General features: G+C 40.0%; 1 long non-coding RNA gene across 1 annotated transcript; it reads right to left on the minus strand.

The window, feature by feature from the left end:
* Window positions 1-9122: 9122 nt before the first annotated feature.
* Window positions 9123-10906, minus strand: LOC132786045 (uncharacterized). Its single transcript, XR_009632399.1, has 2 exons — window positions 10605-10906; window positions 9123-10288 (listed from the first exon to the last, which is right to left on the minus strand). It is a non-coding gene; the product is annotated as an uncharacterized LOC132786045 (long non-coding RNA).
* Window positions 10907-13101: the final 2195 nt, after the last annotated feature.

Raw genomic sequence — 13101 nt, forward strand, 5'->3', positions numbered from 1 at the left:
GTCGAGTGCATCCCCAGCACATGTCACTTATCAGCCAATGTCAACCAGCCGCCAGCCGCCATCCGCCATTGTTGCCCAAGCATTTGATGTTTGGTAACCCTCGTGGCTTCCTCTCCCATCTATCTACTCGACTATTTGATCAGCATCATCATCAGCAGCTAACGTTTTCTATGGACTCTTGTGTCTTAATTATGTCAGCGGGCAATCGAGTGTTAATAATCGCATATTTATAATCGTATTAGTCGATGTCGCTGCAGCTTCGTTGCCGCCGCCATCGTTGGCCTGTGAAAACAAACAATAATATTTCACACTGTGCTACAGATAGAGATAGACATACAAACACGGTAAATAGAGGAAGAAAGAGATATATATATATACAGTTGTCTACGTGCACATTGAGTAAATTTGTTCAATGGTTTTTTATGCCATTCATTTGGCACTTCAAAGTCAATTCATATTTGCTTCTGCCCTTTGTCTGCTCATCTCATCTCTTACACTCTTTTTAACACATTGAGCGACTTGTCTGTCTGCCATTCAATTCAATAATCAGTTGACATTTAATATATAATGCCCTGGATCTCTGATTTGGCTTGGCTCATAATACCAATTCGTGATGCTAGGGGCAGATGTAAGACACACCAATCGATGGCACGCAATCTTTTTGGTCTCATTAAGATGAATACAAAACGATAGGGATAAGTTTAAGACTTAGCACTATGATCTGGTAAGCAATTTAGATGAAATTCACAAATGTATTTTCAATATTTTATAATTCAAAATTACTCACATTGGAATATAAAGTAAATCAAAACGAATCTTTCTTTGTCTCGTGTAATATCACTATACTATAATTAATTACTTGAAAACAAATAAAACAATTATTAAGAATTGTATACTTAAGTTAAATGAATTTTATAACTAATCATGAAAAGTTAAAATATTTTTTTTTACAAAAGAGTTAATACGTAATTTTTTCTTATTTCAAGTTAGTTATATATAGTTTGTATTATTATTATTAAATTGTTATAGCGAAATTGCAAATTAATACTGAATTTAGAGTAAATGGCGTAAAGTTAAAAAAAATATATCATTTATTAAAAATGTACCATGGTTTATCCAATCTCCAATCTAGTTGTCGTCAATATGAGCTCCCATAACACGTGCAGGACGCCGTCTTTTGAGACGTGCCGCTATCATAAATATCCGAAGAGAAAAGCGATTAACGATTTTTCCTCTTAAAAAAGAATCAAGCGTGCAGGCGTGGAGGGAAATCTTGGAAATTATTTGACACCGTAAAGAAGAAGTCGAGCACAACAGTAGCGGCAGCACAACTTTCATCTGTTATCCTTTATTTTTTTGTGTATTGTGTTTTCTTGAAATGCATTTGCAATTGGAGTCCAAATCAATAAGCAATCATATTTACAGCGAGCTATGCTTTCTGGCTCATTGACTTTCATTTCATAAGCATAAGCAGCAATTGCCAATTGGTTATCCCTATTTAGGACACGGTGAGTCCTTCAGTCGATGCAGACTGTCATTTAATTGTCCTTGAATGTATTTCGGGAAAGTGAAATCACGCGCTAACAATTGAAAGGATTCATTAATAAAATGTTTAATAGCATATACGGCATATCCATATCTCTTTCGAGTAGATGCAGCCGCCGCATGTCCTTTTGTACCGAGCTCCCGATCTGTTCCCATCCCCTTTCGCTGTGCGACGCGCGGCGTAAAATGTTTTACGCTTCGTTGCATTGAAATTCATTTGAAAACGATTTTTCTTTCAAGCCACTTACACAAAACACAACACACACACACAGACTCTCGTATTGCAAACAGTGAAGTGAAGTTAATTTATTAGACATTTTGTACGCATTAAATGGCAGAAGGACATCATCATCATCATCGCTACGAGAAGCATCCACAGCCTGCGTCGAGTCTATTAAATACGTGTTCGGTCCATTGTCTGCCTCGAGTGCCAGTTTCATTGCCTGGACCCTCTCGATCATGGAGTGGTTGTTTGTATGACTCTGTGCAGGATCATTGATGTTGTATATACATCGAGATCATTGCGGCAGCCGCGTTTTACTTTTATTCCTTTGCTTTGCTTCTCTCTTTTTTTGTTACCGCCATGCATCTTTGTCGCCTTTAATTTCTGGTTAATTGTGAAAATATTTATACTCATTTGTGCATTTTGCACCTTTTGCCTTCATCCCCTCTGACTGTCTGCTCGACTGCCTGACTGACTGGCTAGCTGGCTAATTTAACACTGGGGGTTGGCCAGGAGTTGGCTTGACTTGATTGCCCAAAACAATTCCAACATAAAAGTCATTAGGGGTTACTAAAGTGGCGATGAATTTTCAAATTTTAACTTGATTTATAATAGAATCTCTCTCTCTCTCTCCATGTCTATCTCGCTCTGTCCGTAATGAATTTCATTTAAATTAACATTTGAAATTTATTGAGCATTTCAACTGTGGGCAGTTTTTGGGTGCTTGACTTGCCATCTTTTGCCTTGAGAGGGCAAACAGTTTGTCTGTTTTGTATCTTTAAGATCGTCTACTGCAGATAATTCAAGCGCCTGTGTCAAGGTTCCACTTGAATTTTGCTGCTGGTTCGCATGAAAATTAAGTGAGAATTATTGAAAATAAATGAAATGATAATCAAACAATTGTTCGAATTGTGTGTGTGTGTGGGAATGCAAAAAGGACATAGACAATTCCGTTCTGACTTTAATCGATTGAAACTTTCGTTAGATAAATGGGCGAGTACAATGTATTGAGGATAAGTATAATCAAGGAATTGTTTGGGATACTTAATTGTCTTATTGAAGAGTTTAATTAATACACATTGATTGGGAGTACTTATGAGATACTTTTGAAATAAATGGAAAATAATTGATTATTATTTTGAAGTTCAAAATGTTTTTCGATACAAAATTAAATTCAGAGATTATGTGAGTGATGGCTAGGGACTAAACTAATATTAATAATTCTTTTGAATTTTATTAAACACATCATACAAGATTACTAAAGAGAAACTTTAGAAGAAAATGCAAATATGTATATAATTGTACATTAAATTATAAAGTTAATTAACCGCTTTAATGTGTATGCAAGTTAAATAATAATGTAATATTCATACTTGCAGTTCTCTTAATTTTAATTTAACCTAATTATTATCAATTACTTTAAAAGAATCTTTAAAAATTAAAATAAATGTTCAACAAAATGAATTGTACATATTAATGAGAGTTTAGACAAGCGACTAAATTGATTTATGATTATAATTAAATCGAATTGAATAAGATTGTTTAAGAAAGTTTTCAATAACGAATCACAAAAATCTTGCTAATGTAATAAAAAATTAAATATTTATTAATATGAGTTAGTCACAAAAATGTGTAATTATAGTAGTAAATAGTTTAGGAAAATTGAAAAAATTGAGCTGGTGTCACTTGGTTGTTGCTGTTGTTGACACGCCTGGGATGCGATGATTTATTGTGGCGGTCAAAACATGTGTTGGAAATGACAGCTACTTGCAGCATCTGTAACGCCGCCGACGCCTTTGCCACCGCCACCGCCACTGCCACCGACACATCCACCGCCTTCGCCTTCGCCTTGCGCTTGTGATGTTCGGAGTGGAAACGCCGCGTGTGGTTGCCACTGTGGCATTGAATGTTGTTGCTTTCCGGGGAATTGTGTTGTTGCGGTTGCGCCCAACTTGTCTGCCACTAACGATCCTTGCAGCGGCAATCAGTCTGACAACGAGATCTCTTCGCTGCTCGTATTTCCGCCCTCGTGTGGGAATTTCCGCGTCTGTAATTGGAGCAGGTTTGTCTACCAGATATGAAGCGCCGATGCCGATGCCGATGCCAATGCTGATGCCGCCGCAGCGTACAATCTATAATTATCAATTTTGTTCAAACAATTAATAAACATTTAAGGAATTTACAATTCGCTGCAGGCTGTCAGCGGAAACAGCTGCGCTGCAGAGATGAAGAAAAATGTGCTATTATTATAACTAACATAATTATTTTTTAATAAAAAAAAATGTTTAATCGGTAAATATTTTAATTGACAAAAGTATACTATCATTTCTAATAAAAAATAAATACATTAAACTTTAATTTCAAGTTTGTAATATTTTATTTTTTCCTAAAATGTTAACTGTCCCTTAAAAGTCTTAAATGTATTAAAAATCAGATAAAATATTTATGGTGTCTATCTAAATTATTTTCTGAAATAGAAACTTAATCTCAACTCTCACATCATTAAGCGTTTGACGCGCTTTATTGTTAGGGAGAGCGAAAAGTGAATTTCCCTTGCAGTTGGCACTTATCAAATTAAAAGTCGAAAATCTAATTTATGTGTATGCCAAAAATTTCACACCATGGCAAATGTTTTGCATAGCTTTTCCCAGGCATTTTGCCGTTTGCTGTTTGCTGTTTTTGTTTTCTCGCTGAGATTTTAATCGGTCGCCGTCAGCTGCCCGCTGCGCGTTGTTGTTCGCAATGAGCTGGCGCTGGCGGCTCTCAGCTCTCGATGCTCGGATGCGGCTCGGCACGCACAGTTAGCTGGGAACAATGGCGAAACACACAGCATTTGAATGTCAAAAACTCTGGCATCGGCGGCTCTCGGGCATGTCAGGCGGCCATTTTGCGTTGAAAGGATAACAATACAAGTACTCGTTATACGTTATAGTGTATATAGCAATAATATCCCCCAATCTGCTTAGCTCGCCTCATGTTCCTACATAATGGCAATGCTTTTTGGCAATTGACCAGCATGAATGTGCCTCTCGTTCCCCTCGCCCGTTTGACTGTCAGCAATAATGCCAGTATAATGAGACAGACGACGCCATTAATGCAATTGCCATTCCATAGCCATTTGCATGTCGATTTGACTGCCTGGCTGCTATTTGTGCTGCACACTCAATCGCACAATAATAACAATAAATTTGATGAAAATTGCATTTCATACCATTTCATGCCTTATGTGTCAGTAGGTTGATTAAATTGCCCCTGTTACACAGCAAAATGGCGGCAAATACGCCATCCATACAACATGAGATTGCCAATTCCCGATTACGCACACAACTGTGCAAAAGCCTTATGAGCTTTCACACAGACAAGGCACACGCATGACGTGAAAGCTGCATAATGAATGTAGACAACTAAGACAAGCGCATATTAGAGCAGACAAACATGGGTTTATTTTAGAGTCATATTTTTGTGATAATTTATGATACATCTCTAGTTTCTGTGGAAACTCTTTTTGACACGAACTCATTAGGCAGCATCTTTGGGTCGCTCGCTCATTGGCGTGAAAAATATGAGTCGCATTAATGAGGCGTATGAGAAAAGGGCTAACAAGGAGCAACTGTTGCTGTTGCTGTTGCGGTTGCGTTTGCAACTCCCTCTGCGCGTAATGCGATACACAAAGAAAGCGACGCGTCGCAAAATGTGCGACAAGTGATCCACCTCTGGCGCCAGTTCTGTGCATGCTTCATGGAGAAAGTAGTTGGTCATGCTGTCTGCCAAACCTTTATTTTTCCTCTCCCCAGACTTTTCACTAATCGAACTAACTACCGTTTAATGTTTTGAGCAGCCGAGCTGCCACGCCTCAGCACAACTGAGCTGCAGCTGTGAGTATGATATATAATATTTACTACTATATTTTTCGAAATGCTTGAATAATTCCAATATTAATTGATAATTACTCTGTGTAGTATGTGTATGTGCGGCATTCGAACTTGCCACAATAATTCACCAAATTAGACAGGCAATTTCAATTTTCCAATGCCAAACGGAGCTAAAGCCAAAACCCAAACCCGAAACTTTATCAGCGCTAATTGTCAGCCCAAATCCATAAATCTTTGGCTAGCCTCTGCGATAGTTAGAACTTCGACTTGGATGCTGTAAGCGAGGGGTTATCTCTTGCACATAATTACATCGTTGTGTGAGACACTGAGAGAGTGCCTTGCTCCAAGGAGATGGGGAGAGAGAGAGAGAGAGAGAGTGTGGCGCGATAAGCGTTTTGCCGTTGGGGCTAGTCAAGCGTTATGCCGGCTGATTAGAGCGGAAAGGGATGAGGAATGGAGCACACACACACGTACTCACACACTCAACGACAGCGTCAATTACACAGAGCGAGCTCGTTGTGTTGATAAGGCAACTGGCTGTCAGCAGTGTTATCCTTCCATGGCCAATTACAAGCACAATGTTTTAATTTGAGCAGATAAGTCGAGGGTCCCCTAGGAGACGGAGAGAGAGAGTGTGGGGAAAGGGGTTAAGCTAGGCCAAACAATTGCTGATACCAATTTATTGAATTCGAGGCTCGGGGTTTATTGAACTTGCCACAAAAATATTAAAAAGAAACAAATCAGTTTTGATAAGCAGCCTCGTCTCTGGTTTCACTTCGTTTATTGTTGCTGTTGTTCTTTTCGGTTTGCTGTTGCTGTTGCCGCTGTTGCCGCTGCTGTGGCTGTTGTAGCGCCTCTGCTTTGCAACACAATGCACTGGCATTGTTGTTTTCGGTGTGCACCTTTAGTTTGGGACGCGGGTCGCCGCGTCAACATCTTTTACACGCTTTCAAATTGCAAAAACTGTAGCAAGCAGCTAGCGTCTTGGCCATTGTCTCAGTGCCTGCATCCTGGCCAAAAGACCCCGGCCAGGTCCACTCCATTGTTTCAATCAGTGGTCGGGCATTGTTGCCCAGCGGCATTTGCGAAACACACACACACACACACATAAAACTACAAAAATTTTACACCTCTTTTGTGTCAGTGTGCGGAGAGTGTGTGTTGTTTTTGCTAGCAATTGTATTTTAAAGAGGTTCAAGTGAAGCGCATCTAATTGCCAGCGTGCCAGCGGCGATACGGCAAGTTCCAAAGTGTTTTCCAAAACTGTTTTTAACGTTTTAACGCCCCGGGCTGCGACTTGCTGGCCAAATTTTCCCGGAAATCAAAAAAGGTGTGCTACAGTTAGCGTTCCTTGTTTTGTTGGCCCGTTGATATATGAAGCGTGTCAACTGCTTCTTTAGTGGTTTTTAATTTGAAAATTGCCCTGGTCACTCCCCCAAACTCGATGCTTGATGCTGGTCAATGCTTCGATCACAGAGGCGTGTGCGTTTGTCCAACAACTGGCGGTCTGAGTGCACAATTCAACAGCCTCCGCTTTGATCCTGGCCAGGAACCAGACTCATTGTCAATACGAATGTGTGTTGTTAGCACCTTCAATAAGGCAGCCCGCATAAGCAGCGCATAACAAGCATCGAAACGTATCCTTGAGTCGCAATTTAATTGCCTGTCAGTTGTTGTATTTACCAAATGCCAGTTGCCAGTTGCCAATTGCAGTCAACAAGCTGCAATTAAAGCATATGTTCAGATCTCTTTTGCCATGGCACCTCGTATCATTATCATGCGATCTGTCCAAAAATCAGCCCATTATGGAGATGTTTATCATCGCATTTTGCTTGTTTTGATTGCCTCGTTGTGAATATGAAAATCTGTGAATCTTCTGAGCAAAACCTCCCCCACATTTTATTGCGAGTTTCATGTTGGCATTGTCTACCCTCATTATTTTTGGCTTTTGTACATGGCAATAAGCCAATTATGTTTAGATTAAGCGGGGCAACAGCTGAACATTGTAGAAAATGCTCCTTAATTGATTTGCCCAACAGATACGACATTTATTCATTACCATACTCGTAATGGCAGCTGCTTTACTCAAATCTGCATATGAATATTTTGCACTTTTTGGCCAAGTCATGTCCAGCTGGTGCGTGTGTGTGGCCAAACTCACGTGTCAAGAGAGTCTTCGACGACTCTCTTATGATTTAATAATGAACTCGACGACAATGTGACACGACTTGGAATCCATCAAAAAACAAGAACAACAAAAATTCATAGAGTAGTTCGCTTTAAGAGCTGCTCCCTTGACATCCACATTGCTGACAGGCCAATTGTTTGTTATTTTTCCTTGTTTATTTTTTCAATAGAATTTGCTGTGTGAAAAACAGCAATATGCAAAAGATACACCAAGCACTGAAGGCACTTGAGTTTCCACAAGTTGTTGAGCCGTTTGATGAGTGTCAAAAAGGCAAAAGAGACTCGAGACTAGAAGACTACAAGCGGATTAGTAGGATTTGGTCTATTGTTGCAATGGATCAGCCAATTTGGAAGTCAAAGTGCAGCAGTCGTCGCATTATGCGCTTATAGGAAAGGTGTCTATTGATTGCCATTTGAGCATTGTCTGGGGGCTCAAACAGCTGCCAGAGTTCGGGCTAAATATTATTGATTGCAGTTCAAATGCGAAACATAATTAAAAGATATTTTTGGCTTGTTCTCTTTTTTTATTATGTGTGCTGAAAGCCGCAGCAAATCTATAGAAATTTAAAAATCCTATAATCCCTTGAGAAATTTGAAATAATTTTTTAATCACTTCAAGTGACATTGAAAACTATGATAATTGAACTTTAATAATTTGCAGTTTGCTGAAAGCCGCTGCAAATCTATGAGAATTTCAAACAATGAAAATCCTATAATCCATTTAGGATATTTAAAAAAATGCTCTTATCATTTGAAGTGACATTAAAAACTATGCTAATTCAACTGGAATTACTTTTGCATTGCACTTGTTGAAAATATTTAACAGCTATTTTAATGGTTTGAAATTTATGTCTAACAATTTATTTTATTTCAGTCATAAACAAAGCTATTAAAATTCCAAGGTATTTTCGTTTTCGTTTTAATGATTCCAACGACTCTATTATTATTTTGCTTATCGCATCATCTCAACTTATACGGTTGTGTTTTCTAAATGCTTATTATATGCAACAACACACTATTATATTAAATTTAATATATTTTGAAAGTCACCAAATAGTTGATTATACTTGTTTTTGAAATTGATAGAAAGAATTTATCAGACATCTTCGAAAACAATTATGATAAGCAGAAGTGAATGTTGAGGTATCTAGAACAAAATAAATGAAGTTATTCTATGCTATCTTCAGATCTATCTATCACTTTGTTAGTTGTCCATTTCAAATCAAACAAATGTCATTATACCAGTTTAAACTCTTGATGACTTTCGATCTTTCTTTCGTTCTCAGCTATCAGCATTCTGTTTTTTTAATTTTGGTGTTTCATTAATTAGCAATCCATAAAGCCAAGTAGCTCACAAATTTCAATCAGGCGAAGGGCAGCGAAGGGAACCCTTTGTGAGAGAGCACAACAACAACAATCGTTGCCATACGTTACCCATAAATGCGACGGCTGTCGAGGGTCTTGAGGTTCTTCTTGTGTTGTGCTCGCTCGGCTATTGATATAGTAAATTTCATTGGAAATCTTAGAGATTGGTGGCGGTTGATAAGCGTGGAGCAGCGGTGGCAGATGCAACTGCGCTTCATTGTGCCTCTGCCTCGTATCTCTAGGATTGTTGGGCAAATGACAACGCGCGTGTTCATTAGCCACCATAATTTATATGAGCCAACATATTTATTGAATGTTTTGGCAGTCGTTTTAACGGCTAGCTGCAAACTAAAAGTATTTGGCCCAGTCTCATTCTCATTCTCTCAATCTAAGTTGCACTGTGTGCATTAGGTAATAGGCTTGGGCCACAGCTGCCATTGCAACGTCATAAACTTTGGACAGACAGTCCGACAGTTGCCACGAGGTCTGCCAAGGCACCTTGGCACTTCTGGGTGTGGTGCCTCAGCGTCTGAGCTCGAGCTCTAGCTGTAGCTCGGGATAAGCTCACAGCATGCAATTATTTTCGAGTGTGAAAATAATAAAACTGCCAATAGAGAAGAAAATTGTGTCCTGCGGTTCCGGGTCGAAACAATTGTCGAAAACTCTGTGCACTTGTGTGTGTGTTTATGTGTGTGTGTGTCTCAACCCAGCTGGCTGCTAAGTTCTAGCATCTAGCTGCTAACTGATTGCAATTTGGTCTACCTAAGAGACGAGTAACATAAGTGTGCACAGTGTGTGTGCCACTCGAGACGCTGTGGGTGATGGATGAGCCATGAGCCATGAGCCGTGAGCCGAGAGCCACTCAGTCTCAAGTGCTTGACTGCTGTTGTCCTTTTGTTTGAGCTAACATTATTCTCTACTTTAAATACCAATTAATAACTGCAGCTGAAGCTGCCAACCTTCTACCTTAAAATGCAATGCAACGTATGAAACGAAAACTCGAAACTGGAAACTGGAACACACAAGTGGACAAGTGGAGAGATCATCTTAATCGCTCTCTCTCTCTCTCGCTCCTTCACATTTTGGGTTGAGTTTTCTGCAAATATATGAGATGGGAGCCACTTTTCAGTGAGTTGTCAGTTGCTGTTAGTGTTGGTTGTTGATTGTTACTGCTGCCGCTTGGCTGGCGTGAATGCGTCATAATCTTGCCACTTGAAAATGAGCGCAAATATTTGCAGAGCAACCGCCGTCAACTTGAAACAATTAATGTGGCATTTGTGTTACGCCGTATGACTTTCGGCTTCTGCGGCAACAGCGGCAACCGCAGCACCTTCACAAACAAATGCTAATGGGTATGACAAGTCGACGCCGCCGTCGTCGTCGTCGTCTTCGTTGTCGCCGTTGCCACTTACTCAATTACTTTGCCAAACAACGAAGCCAATGGACAACGCGCTTAGTATTTATGATTTATTTGCACCATCTCCATCTCGATCTGCGTCTTCATCTTCGTCATCCTCCTCTTCATCATCCTCCTTCGGGCCATTCCAACTACCATGCGTCAATATTGACGATGCAAATACGGCAACAGTGCCCAAGCACAGTGTGGTCCGATCACATTGTCAGGTGTCGTCGCAGTCGCCGTCTCCGTCGCTGTCGCCGTCGAGTCCAATCGAGTCGGCACTTCAGTGGCTTCCAACAGTTGCTGTATACTGGCAATATGTAGCGATCCATTGGCCATTGGAACTCTCGAATACATCTATTATGACTTCAAAGTGCCGTCACGCCAATTGTTTGTGGCAGATTTCTATAAACTTTGACTCACATTTGCCAATTAACTGCGACACTTTGAGTGTGTGGCAAAGCTACCGGGCTCTATAAATAAACCCCAATCACAATACCCCAAGAGGCAGGCAAAACAAGTCGAATTTTGAATACACTAACAAGAATACATCGTAATTTAATAGTTAATGTTAATGTTCTATTTCATAACTTAAATTACATATTAAGATCAATTTTGTTTAACATCATATAAAGTTTATTTTGTTTACTTTTTGAAATTGCAAGTATTCCCCATTTTTTTTTTTTTGGTTAGGGTAAATAAACGCGCCGCGCGTGCATTCAAATTGCCTCAATGGGGAGAACAATTGACCAACTGAAGAGTGGAGCTAGCTACTGCTTCTCAGAGATCGCAAAAGTCTGGCGGACTGTGTGCGATGTCAATTAGCAGCTACGGAATGACACTTTATGTGCGTCGCGCGAGAAGCCGCCAGAGAAGCTGCCAAGAGATCCTTGTGCAAAGTGCAATCAGTGCAAAGCAACAAACTCAGGCACCATGAACGAATGGGCTACGCAGTTGACAAACAAATGTTCTTCATTTGGTTGTAGAAGATGGCTGGCTGGCTGGCTGGCTGGTTGCTTGCTTGGTTGGTTAGTTGCTTGGTTGCTTGGCTAGTCAATAAGTGAGTGAGATCTGAGCCAAACAAACAATTGATGTCGTCCACGGCAGACAACAGTAAAGCGAATTGTCTGTTCACAGTGCAGCAGCAGCAGCTTCTGAAAGCGTTCACAAAGTGACTTGTAAACATTTTAGCAACTTTTCAACTTCAACATTCAACATTCAACATTCAACTTCAACTTCAACTTGAGTCCGCCTAATGAACTGACGACTGCCTGTTCGATGTTCTCGATGATTCTCAATGATTGGCATTGGAAAATCTCCTGGTTGCAGTTGCATTTCCAGTTGCAATCGCAACTGCCAATTGACAAGATAAATACATTTAGCTAATTTGATTTTCGCTGATGTCGATGTCGCTGTCGCGCCTTTCCATAGGAAGCTGAAAATTTGTAAGCATAAAACGCAATTAACTTGTAATTAAACTGCACAAAGGCCGCCGACGGGCAAAGTAAGCCTTTCCTCTCCTCTCCAGCTGAGACAGAGACATTTGCTGCCTCCTCCTCCTCCTCCTCCGCCCACGCAATGCTGAGGCAAAAAAGACAATGGCAATCAAAATTCATTAGCCGAGCGGCGACAAATAAACCAAAGGCCTATAAATTTTGTGTATATAGCATAAGTAAATATGTGCACAGGACCTAAAAGGCACATGAAAGGCGACAGAACCGCACATCCTGTGCCAGGAAGCAGCCGGCTGAAATTACAAAAGTCAACCAACCCCCAGAAGGCACATAAAAACGCTTGAAAAGCGTATGCTCTCAACCTCAGTCCCCGCCTCAGCTCCAGCTCCAGGCTTAGCTCCAGCCTTAGCTTCTGAATCTAACTTGCTTTGTGCCTGGTTGGGGTATCCTCAACAACTTCAACACTTCCCTGCCAACCTCCCCCCGGCAACATCATCATCAACAGCATCCGAAGCGAGGCAGAGGCTTTTGAAAAATTGCAAATTGAATTAAGCCAAAGTTAAATGGCTAAATGACTCGAGAGCCAAGTACGGCCCAGAGACCATATTCAGACATAGCTGCTGCTACTGCTGCTACTGCTGCCTGCTTGCCACCAGTCGCATCTTGCCCAAGGGTTGCCATGTGGGGGGTTGCGGTTAGGCGCACGATAGCAGCTAATATGCTGAGCAGGATAAACGCACGCTAAACGCACAGCAAAACAGTGGAGCAAGAGAGCACTTGAATTTAGTTAAAAGTCCTTATTATTTATGTTAAGAATATCATTAAGTTCTTTAATATTACTATATATGTATATAGAATTTAAATCCATTTAAAGAATTTTCAAGATATAAGATGTTTGTGTGTCATATAGAAAATATAATATATAAAATAGAAAATGGACTTAAAGCAAATAAGAGGAGTTAAATAAAACTATTTTCAACAGTGTTTAAAATATAAATGACAATATTAAAATATAATGTGAAAACTTATAACTTTATATTCATAGAAAAATATATA

Source organism: Drosophila nasuta, chromosome 2R (assembly GCF_023558535.2).
Source record: "Drosophila nasuta strain 15112-1781.00 chromosome 2R, ASM2355853v1, whole genome shotgun sequence".
Lineage (NCBI taxonomy): Eukaryota > Metazoa > Arthropoda > Insecta > Diptera > Drosophilidae > Drosophila > Drosophila nasuta.